At 43.0% G+C, this 11,604-nt stretch overlaps 1 pseudogene; it reads right to left on the minus strand.

The window, feature by feature from the left end:
* Positions 1-3,579: 3,579 nt before the first annotated feature.
* LOC129657914 (olfactory receptor 6C75-like) lies at positions 3,580-4,486 on the minus strand (annotated as a pseudogene).
* Between the last annotated feature and the right edge of the window lie 7,118 nt (positions 4,487-11,604).

Genomic DNA, 11,604 nt, shown 5'->3' on the forward strand with positions numbered 1-11,604 from the left:
AGGATATACCATAGATCAAAAAACAGGTCTTAGCAAAATTAAAGACTGAAATAATATCAAGTATATTTTCTGATCACCATTGTTTGAAACTAGAAATCAAGAACATGAGGAAAATGAGAAAATCTACAAATATGTGAAAAACAACCAACATATTCCTGAACACTCATAGTCAAGGAGAAGTCAAAAGAGAAATAAAAAATATTTTGAAACAAATGGAAATGAAAACACATACCAAAACTTATGACATGTTGGGAAGGCAATTCTGAGAGGGAAATGTGTGGTGGTGAATGACTATGTTGAAAAAAGAGAAAGATATCAAATAATCAACCTAACTTTACAGCTTAAGAAACTAGAAATGAATAGACTAAGTTGAAAGTCAATAGAAGGAAGGAAATAACAAAGATCAAAGCTGAAATAAGGGAAATAAAAAGAATGAAAAAGTTAAGCAAAACTAAGAGCTGGTATTTTTTTTTTTTTTTTGAATGATAAACAAGGGAAGTCTGGCGTGTTTGTAGTCTATGGGGTTGCAAAGAATCAGACATGACTGAGCTACTGAACTGAACTGAAACAAGGGAAAAAGAGAGAACACTCTTCCCAGGTGGCACAGTGCTAAAGAATCCATCTGCCAATGTAAGAGATGCGGATTTGATCCATGGGTCTGGAAGATACCCTGTAGGAGGAAATGGCAACCCACTCCAGTACTCTTGCCTGGAAAGTTCCATGGGCAGAGGAGCCTGACAGGCTACAATCCATGGGGTTATGAAGAGTCAGACATGACCGAGCACAGACAAGCATGAGCACTTAAGCAGATTTTATTCAGCCTTAAACTAAAAAGAAGACAACCCCGCCATTTGTGACAACGTGGATGTGCCTGGGGACATTATTCCAAGTGGGACCAGGCACAAGAAGGAGCAGCACTGTATGGTCACGTATGTGTGGAGCTTAATCAAATCCATAGAAGCCGAGAACAGAGCAGCGATGGCCAGGGCTTGGGTGAGGGAGACAGAGGGAGGTGTTGGTCAAAGGATGCAAAGATTCAGTTATATGAAATAAATGATTTCTGGAGATACGTGCAACATAGGGCAATCCCAGGGACGGAGGAGCCTGGTGGGCTGCCGTCTATGGGGTCGCACAGAGTCAGACACGACTGAAGCGACTTAGCAGCAGCAGCAGCAGCAGCAGGGCCTATGATATATAATACAGTATTGTCTATGAACAAACATGGCAAGAAGAAGCCTTTGGAGGTGATTTGTTAGTGATGATTTCACAGATGTCTATGTCTCTCCAAACACATCAAATAACATACATTAAATATCTATAGCTTTTCTGTCAGTCATACTTCAATAAAATTATTTTAAATGTTATGAATGGAAATATCTTTGATGCAGAATTAGGTTAGGGGACTTGTCTCAAAATGTTTTACAGCACCAGAGCCTGGTGCATTAATCTTCACATTAGAGTTTGTCCCCATTGGGTACCACCTGTAGCTAGCAATGACCAGGCTAGATTCATAAATTAAATTTTGGCTTTCTGGGGTTCATTTTTCTATTTATCAAGTTCACCATTCAATCATATCTATCTTAAGTAACATAAAGTACATCTGAATAGTTTAAGCATAATAAATTATAATCAAATGTTGATTAAACCTAAGAAGGCTTCCTGTCATTTCTTGGTTCCTTGACTTATTAATAAAATACTAAACATCAACCATGTCAATACACTTTTCAGTGGTTTATCTCTCAGGGTGGAGCATTATTTCCATGCTCCTACAACATCTTGAGTTATTTTCAAGTGGACTTGACATTGTCTGGCTCAATCTCCACATTCTATGGATAACATGACTTAAGTATTTTGGGAAGTTGACCAGTTAGAGAAAGGCAGCACGAGCCTTAGAACTCAGGGCTTCCAATGCAAACTGTTTCAGAATCTACTAGAGGTCCCTTTGCATTCCATTTCTACTGCCAGTTCCCTAAGCCAGCATTCTCTTTCTCTTGATTTCTGCAACAGTCTTTGTATCCACTTTCCTCCTTTGATCTTGGTTTTTCCAATGTCTTTTTCATACAACATGAATTTGTATGAATTTTCATACAGTTATGAATTATAATACACAGCTAATCAGAACATACCTGTGATATTTTTAGAATGCATTTGATACCTCTTCATTGTCAGTAAGATGAAATCTGAAGTTTGTAATATGACCTTCAAGGCCAAGTATGATTCTACCATGGTGTAGGACATATTTCATAAAATTCATTTGTGATTATTTAATCTCAGAGTTTGGGTTAAAAAGCAAACAAGAGAGAATAAAAACGGTATTAATCTAAAGGTATTTCCTCTGGAAATGAAACAGACACGTTTCTATCCTGGAAAAAAGAGCTAAAAGCATGCAAAGGATGAGAATTGAGATAACAGAAATGTTGGTTTTAGAAGAAGTTATCATTCAGAAGATAACCTTGTAGTTGACAACACAAGTCTACCAGAAAAAAATTGTTTATTTTCATTAGTATCATGAAGTAAGTTGATAAGCAAATAACTTAGATTTCATTGCGTTGTGACTTTGGAAGCAATCAGACAAATGTGGATTAAGTGCTCCTTTTCACTGATGAGCACACCCATTCTATAGTAACAATTTTAGGATAAGAACCAATCATAAGTATACATTTTGAAACTGGTTTTGGAATAAATTATTTAGAAAATAGAAGCATTGATCAGCTGTGGAATGCTTTAGTTAGTCCCCCTCCTTAGAGGATGGTCTAAGAGCTAACACAGTTCTATTTCTTTCAGCATGAAAGTGATACATACATATGTAGCTAAGTTATCTAAAAACAGCAATTAAGAGCACATCAGGTGCAAGCTATCTACATCCCATTATGAAGGGTACATAACCCTTATTTCCTCGAGGTAGGCATGAAGGGCATGTAGACCTGAGCGCTGGTACTATAGTTATCATTTTCTTTATTGTTTTAATTATATGGATGCTTGGAGGGAGTTGCCATGCCCTTCCCGACCTGAGGATCAAACCCGCGTCTCCTATGTCTCCTGCGTTGCGGGTGGATTCCTTATCCATGCAGAGCCACCTGAGATGCCCCAAATAATTGTAATTCAGTTGAATGATGTTTATGGTCAGATGGTACATATATGCTAAGTCATTTCAGTCGTGTCCAACTCTGCAACACTATGGACTGTAGCCCAGCAGGCTACTCTGTCCGTGGCTTTCTTCAGGCCGTGGATTGCCATTTGGGCCATATGGTAGTAAAATAAAAAGAGTATAGGTTACAAAATTTCAGAAATTTCAAAACATGGTTTATATCAGAGGAAAGAATGAAAATGTAGTAAGGTATTTTACAATCAAAGTAAATGTCATCAGTATGTGGCATATTTAGGGAGAAAATATTCATGCACACCAAGGTGCAAAGTGGCCTTGAGAAAACAGATCTTCATTGATGGGGATGAGTTAACAGAGATCAGGTAAGGTCTGCCACAGACTTCCCACGACAGCTCTGAGAACTGCTACAGTGTCTGGAAGGAAGACAAATGGTTTTCTGAAGACTTCCACTCCAAGGCCATATAGTTTTTTTTTTAGCTTGATATTTTCATCCTGAACATCATTTTTCTCAGAGCCTGGTGGACCTGCTTGTTCCTCAGGGTGTAGATGACAGGGTTCAGCACTGGGGTCACCACCGTGTTCACAAGGGCAGCCTCTTTGTTGGAGTCCAGCCCGTCCACCTGCTTCAGTTTCACGTATATAAACACACAGCTGCCGTACATCAGGGAGAGGACAATGAGGTGAGAGGAGCAGGTGGAGAAAGCTTTCTGTTGCTCCTTGGCTGATGGGAGTCGCAGGATTGTGGCTACTATGTTGCTGTAGGTAATGATGGTTATGATGAGGGATGTCAAAAGGACCCACAAAGCAAGGATAAAGGCATACATTTCAAGTTTGGTGTCAGAGGAGGAGAGATGGATCAGGGGGCCAAGGTCACAGAAGAAGTAAGGGATGACTTGGGGGCCGCAGAAAGATAACTGGGACACCTTCACACCAGACCAGAAATAACAGTGAACCCCAAAGCACAGCAGGCTGTGAACAGGAGGCAGCAAGTGCTCAGGCTCATGATGGTGGTGGAATACAGAGGCTTGTAAATAGCCAAGTATTGGTCCAAAGATAACACTGCTATGAGGAGGAAGCCTGCTGCTCCCAGAAATATTAACACAAAGGCTTGTGTGAGACAGGCAGCAAAGGAAATTGTTTGGTTTTTTTTTTTGCCTAAAAGAAAGATGATCATCAGTTTAGGAATAACTGTACTCGTGAAGCAACACCCACAGGTGTCTGTAGCCTGGAGTCAGCACGGCTGACGGTGGCTGTGAGGGCATTGCCTGCAGTGGGCGCCAGGTGTGCCAGCAAGGGCACCAAGAAGAGGACTTTGCCCAGGTGCTGGATAGCAGGGAAGCTCTCCAAGGTGAACTCTTGGACCGTTGTCCCATTTCTCATTACCATCAACATTTCTTTCCACAGCAGCATCATCTGTGGGTCTTAGCCTACAACAGAGGCATCCCAGCAAGAACAAAAGTTTTAGAGGAGCACAGGATCAAGCTCCTTAACCACCCAAGAAGGCAGCTACATGGAGGGCAAAGTAGTCCCGTTCGCTGGTTATTGGATCAAAAAGACATGACTTCAACACTAGTTCAGTACCGAGTTCCGATCCCTTGAGGGAGTGATGCTTTTGGAAAGTTATTAACGGTTAACATTTGTGAACTTCACTTTCACTCTGTGTAAAAAGAAGACAGGATCTACAGTTCACGTACTGGTGAGAATTAAATAAAATGAAGGATGTAATTCACTTGTCATGTGATATCAATGATTCTTATGTGTTCCTCAAGGTCTAATTTTAATATTGAAATCACTAGTGTATTTTTAAATATGGCATGATGAATAGGCAGTGTTATTCACATCTGCAAGTTATATATTTTACAGTATTACCAATTTTTATTTAAATAAAGACAACAGTAGGATAACAATATTCCCTTTGAATATGCCTTTTACAATATGCAACAAATTCTATGGTTCAGATTATAAACATCATCATTGTTGAAGACTTTACTAATGCTTGGTATTATGCTGGTCACTGAAATCCAGTGTTTCTCTTGCTCTACACAATAACCCTGAGTGTTAGATTTCCCTCACTCCTTCTGCTACACAAAGAGAGTTTGAGACATAGAGAAGTTCCAGAGAGGTTAGGCCACACAGCTGGGACCTTAGTGACTTCTGTCCAAAAGCCCTTACTACTTCCAAATGCTATGAAAATAGAAACAAATCCCTTGGTGATGTCCTCTCAACCTTAAGTGAAAGTTTAGCTTTATTGATCTTAATTGTTCATCATTCAGTTAATATCATTGATGAATTACTGACCGACAATATGACAGGTCTTAGTTTAGTATAATCATTTCACAGAACAGATTGGAGACCAGGGATGTTGGGGAACTGCTCAACAACACGGCACAAATAGTGAACCAGGATCTGCTCTGCCCTTTTAAGTCTCCAGGCTGGCAGGTCAGAGAGCTGGGGAATGACAGCAGCTCACAGAATTAGCGTCCTTAGGAAAGTGACCTGGGGACGCAGCACTCACACACTCACTTTCGCATCAAAGCTCATTCCTTCAGTCTGCTCAGTAAATCACTTCTCTCGTGATGATGCTTGGCCCTAGCATCTCAATACTAAGCTAAAGATCTGTTGTTATTTAGTCGCTCAGTCACGTCTGACTCTTTTGTGACCCCATGGACTGTAGCCCACCAGGCTCCTCTGTCCATGAGATTTCCCAGACAAGAATACTGAAGAAAAAAAAAAAAGGAATAGTGCAGTGGGTTGCCATTTCCTTCTCCAGGGGATCTTCGCAATCCAGGGGTTGAGTCCATGTCTCCTGCATTGGCAGGCAGATTCTTTACAACTGAGCTACCAGGGGAGCCCAGAGGTCTGTAGCACAGAGTAAATGTTTCTGTCCTACCTAGATAGCATATTCAAAAGCAGAGACATTACTTTGCCAACGAAGGTTTGTCTAGTCAAGGCTATGGTTTTTCTTGTGGTCATGTATGGATGTGAGAGTTGGACTGTGAAGAAGGCTGAGCACCGAAGAATTGATGCTTTTGAACTGTGGTGTTGGAGAAGACTCTTGAGAGTCCCTTGGACTGCAAGGAGATCCAACCAGTCCATTCTGAAGGAGATCAGCCCTGGGATTTCTTTGGAAGGAATGATGGTAAAGCTGAAACTGCAGTACTTTGGCCACCTCATGCGAAGAGTTGACTCATTGGAAAAGACTCTGATGCTGGGAGGGATTGGGGGCAGGAGGAGAAAGGGACGACAGAGGATGAGATGGCTGGATGGCATCACTGACTCGATGGACGTGAGTCTGAGTGAACTCCGGGAGTTGGTGATGGACAGGGAGGCCTGGCGTGCTGAAATTCATGGGGTCGCAAAGAATCGGACACGACTGAGCAACTGAACTGAACTGAGGGGCTAAGTTCTCTTTAGTGATGCTCATACAACCAAACTGTTTGCTCACCCCAGAGTGACACAGCTCCCAGGGCAGCCTAAAGGTACCCCTGCTTCTGTTCCAGTTATAGTACTAGTCCTCAAAGCTACCATGGCCCCTGACCCAGGAAGGCAGGAGTCACCTCACTGGGGTAGGGGCGTTCCCTCCTCTTACAGTCATTCTCTTTCAAGAAATCAAGAACCTTCTCTGCACTGAGGAAAAAGGAGAGGAAAAGGAAACTTGTCACAGCTTGCTGCTCCAGTGTGGGGGGAGTGTGCCTCCCATGCTCTCTGTGTCCCTGACTGGCAAAACCTGATTTCTGTAGCCCATAATTTTTTATACCACAACAAGGCTACATGGCAGCCTTGACCACTGAAACCCCAGAAAGGAGCACATGGAATAAAACAATCGCAAATTGCTGCCCCCAATTCCAAGTGAAAGCTTGATTCTAGGACTACTTAGGATTCTGATGAAAGTTCGGGCTCTGCTTCCCTTAGTTGGTAATTGCCCAGTCTAACATGAAACACTGCCATCCACCTCCTACACCAGCTAATGAGAACAGGCAGCTTCTTTTGAGTCCAGCTCTAGGAGCCTCTGAGCCCAGTCTTCTGCTGAAGTACACTGTGGTCCTGGGCACCTCTGCTCCAAGACACCTTCTGTTGCCTTACACTCCTCCATGATATCCTCACCTTCCTAAGGAAGAAGCATCCTGTTCCACTGCCAACAATGAGAAGCTCCAGATGTGCAGGTCCGGGGCCTCTGTGGTAGATTTCCCATAAGATTGTATTGGGGATTGTACCAAGCAAGATGGACCCAGTTGGTGAGCAGAGTGCAGGCTCTCAAACCTCATTAGCAGCCAAAGGGACAGGTTCAGAAAGTAAAGGCAGGGCTGGTGCCTTGGGGACAGCTAATGGGTCACTGTGCAGAATAAGATTTACTGGCACAATGCTTATGTTTATCCTTCCATTGTTTGTTGTTACAATGGCTCCCAATTGCCACGGTGTTCTCTGCCGAGATTTTCAAAGAAATTAAATGACTTAATTTCCCATGGGTTTTTAAAATCCCAATTTGAATGTTGCTACTTATTCCAGGTAAAAATCCAGACTACAACTTTCTGCATTTTATGTGTACCCTGAAGCCAGATCACAGAGGTTAAAAGAATATATTTCGTCATGAAAAATAGCTGGCTTACTGGCTTTCATCAGGCTTTGGGGAAGATCGTTTCTGAGGAAAGAAATGTGGGGAATCCACTTTCTTCTCTCAGCTATTCATCAAGCCTCCACCAACGTTTGAATTTTTTTATTGGCTTTATTTGTCTGAAGAATATTTTTGTTGCCCTCCCCAACCCCTTTGAAAAAAGGGAAGTACGTACTTCTTCTTTAGAGAAAACAAGGAAACTGTGGGTGTTTTCTGTGATATCTGTAAACTGGCCTGCCTCTCTCTTTTTAAAAGAATATATAAAGTGGATCCCTAGATTACTTCTAATGCAGAACAGGAAGGAAGAACTTCTAATGCAGAACAGGAAGGATGTGAGCCCCATGGGGGAAAAACTATTGCTATAGCAACCGCTGGCTTGGAAGGTTGTTTCCCTTCCTTGGTACCCTAGTTGGGTTGCTGTGGTAAGACTGGCCCATGTTTTTGTGGCCTCTGGCTTCCTGTTGAAAGCCAAGGAAGGGAAGTAAACTCCCAAGGTGTATCTGGAGGAAACCCTGAGGTATACAGCGTCTGTCTGCAGACCTGTTCTGCCTATGTCTTCCCTTGCCTGTCTTGCTCTTATAAGGTCAAGGCAAACGTTATAGAAACTTTCATGAGTATTCATGTGGGTCCCATGTTCCTACAAATAGTCAAAATCATTTTTGAAACATCTCTCCATCCACACACTTTGCTCTTAATCAAGGCTAAACCAAACCTGGATTTCATTTTCACACTTTCAGTTAGAAGGTAGGGAAAATAAAGAATAATAGATGAGTAACAGAAGCTGGAACAAATTGAGACTAGTCATAGTAATGCCCTAAGAGTCGGACACAACTGAGCAACTTCACTTTCACTTTCATGCATTGGAGAAGGAAATGGCAACCCACTCCAATGTTCTTGCCTGGAGAATCCCAGGGATGGGGGAGCCTGGTGGGCTGCCGTCTATGGGGTCGCACAGAGTCGGACATGACTGAAGTGACTTAGCAGCAGCAGCAGCAGCAAGGTTTATTTGGGCTTCCCTGGTGGCTCCCACTGGTAAAGAATCTGCCTGCAATGCAGGAGACCTGGGTTCAATGCCTGGGTGGGGAAGATTCCTTGGAGAAGGACATGGAAACCCACTCCAATAGCCTTGTCTGGAGAATCCCATAGGCAGAGGAGCCTGGTGGGCTACAGACCGCGAGGCCACAAAGAGTCGAACACGACAGAGTGACTAAGCATGCGAGGCTTATTTGCATGTGCTTGTTTTAATATTGTTTGGCACCAGCGCCACGGTTCAGGAGCGCCTATCTCATCTGAGCAAGTCCCAGTGATACATAATGGTGTGAACGTGGGAAGAGGTCTAGCATGTGGCTGGACTGAAAAAAGCTTACAATGGTAATACTCATAGAAATGGGCAAACTAACCATATGCAGGAGATGAGGGTTCAATCCCTGCATTGGGAAGATCCCCTGGAGAAGGAAATGGCAGTCCACTCCGGTAATCTTGCCTGTAGAATCACACGGACAGAGAGGAGCCTGGTGGGCTATAGTCCATGGGATAGTGACGTGGCGACTAAACAATAACAACAAAATTAGCTATACTATGCCTAGCTTAAGGGATAGAGCCTGGCACCAAGAACTGCTTCAAAGTTTTCTTGGTCTATGTTTCTCTTTTCTGGATAGCTCTCCAACAGTCAGTAATTGTTTTGCTTTTGATGATACCTTGAGTCTCATGTATCTTTGAAGTTTTTCTGAATTCCTTGTTGTTTGAGGATTTAATTAGCCAGGTAGGGTAAAGAAAGGGATAATTCTTAAACCTGTGTTTGTGATCATCTAAACGTGGAAGGGTGAGGCAAATGCTGCTGTGTGGACTTTCCTTTACAGAGTATTGTTTTTTTCCCCAATCTGTTCGTGAGCCAGTCTTGAACAAATTAAGCTGCCCCAATATTTGGGATCTAGATAATAAGAATATTTTGGGTTAAAATGTATATGATTAATATAATCTATTCACAGAAAGGCTTTGATTTTGAGGGCTTTATCCCTGAGTAGGACGTCTGCATGGGCCTCCCAGGTAGTTCAGTCGTAAAGAATCTGCCTGCTAAGCAGGAGGTGCAGGTTCAACCCCTGGGTCAGGAAGATGCCTGGAGAAGGTAAGGGCAACCCACGCTGGTATTCTTGCCTGGAGAATCCCATGGACAGAGGAGCCTGGTGGGCTACAGTGCAAAGTAGACGCCACTTAGCACTAAACAACAAACAAGAAGGCTACATGAGGACTGTAGAAAGGTGAATCCTATCGACTGTGATACTGTGGGAGAGGGACTAGGGGGTGATGTGTTGAACAGGAAATGGCGGTTGGGATGGGAGAAGGCACTGTCAGCAACTGAAGCCCAGCCTGAGGGTGGACTTGGTATAAGACTAATAGTACTTTGAGAACCAAACTGTCCCTTCATGGAATTTCCATTAAAATAAGCCAATAAGCCAATCCCAAGGGGGACCCAGAACACAACAGTTCTGATCCAGTTCAGTTGTTCAGTTGAGTCCGACTTTTTGCAACCCCGTGGACTGCAGCACGCCAGGCCTCCCTGTCCATCACCAACTCCCGGAGATTACTCAAACTCATGTCCATTGAGTCAGTGATGCCATCCAACCATCTCATCCTCTGTCGTCCCCTTCTCCTCCTGCCTTCAATCTTTCCCAGCATCAGGGTCTTTTCAAATGAGTCAGCTCTCCACATCAGGTGGCCAAAGTATTGAAGTTTCAGCTTCAACACAAGTCCTTCCAGTGAATATTCAGGACTGATTTCCTTTAGGATGGACTGGTTGGATCGCCTTGCAGTCCAAGGGACTCTCAAACACAATTCCTTTAAAATGGGGGCAAGGTTCACTTTTGAAAGTTCACGTGTCTCCTAAGATCCTCACAGTTTATCACACAATATACAGTTTTACCATTTTGGGAGGGGAACCTACTAGAAGGAAAAGATGAAAGATGTGCAATGGAGAGAGAAAATGAAGTTATATAATCCCCTTTTAGAAAATGTGGTCCTTGTGACTGGGCTTGAGACATCACCTCACCATTAATATTATATAGGTGTGTGTCCTAAAGTCAGTTTCTAAAATTCTGTGAACCAGATAGATCTCTTTCCGTATGTGGAACTCTGTGGATCTCAGGGTCCAGAGTTGTTTGTAAACATGTTGGGGAGATATTCCTCAGAACAATAACATAATCAAATTCTGTCTTATTTAGTCATTGCTTAAAGGCAAACTTTCTGAAAAGAACTCTCAGGAACTAGAGGAGAGGTACTAGGATTCTTCAACATCCCAATATGATTGGACTGCTCCACTTTGGGTGGAGGTAGCTATCTGCCTCTTCTCCATCACTTGGGAGGTGAGGCCAGCCACAAAGCAGTGACAGAAAAGGGACAGTGCTGGCATAGCGGGGGAACCTGTGCTCAGGATGATGGAGAGGCACACTTCCAGGGCAAGCACGTGCTATGCCGCCAGAAGGCTGGCTTCTCCTGGCAGTGCCTCTCCCTTACACGTCATGTCTGAGGAGGAGAAAGACACATACAGGCAAATGTAAAGGAGCTGGCTGGGCACAGCTCTGCCTTCTCCATATATCTATTTTAGTCTGACTCTGTTTTGAAAAAAAGGGAAATCTAATCAATCTTGGTCAATTGAAGGGGTTTTATTTCATGAGTGGCATCTCATTCATAGAAATAAAAAAAGGATGTCACGATAGCGTTGGTCCTCATGGACACTAAAGGTGGAGACAAGTCCTAAGTTTAAGGCAATTCTAGGAATTTCAGCATCTGTGTTTTTGAATCATCTTCCAATGCTATCTCCAAAGCACTCTAGCCACATTCTTTGTCTGCCTCTTTATGGCCTTCTACCAATGGTATTTCTATACTCTTT

Source organism: Bubalus kerabau, chromosome 1 (assembly GCF_029407905.1).
Source record: "Bubalus kerabau isolate K-KA32 ecotype Philippines breed swamp buffalo chromosome 1, PCC_UOA_SB_1v2, whole genome shotgun sequence".
Lineage (NCBI taxonomy): Eukaryota > Metazoa > Chordata > Mammalia > Artiodactyla > Bovidae > Bubalus > Bubalus kerabau.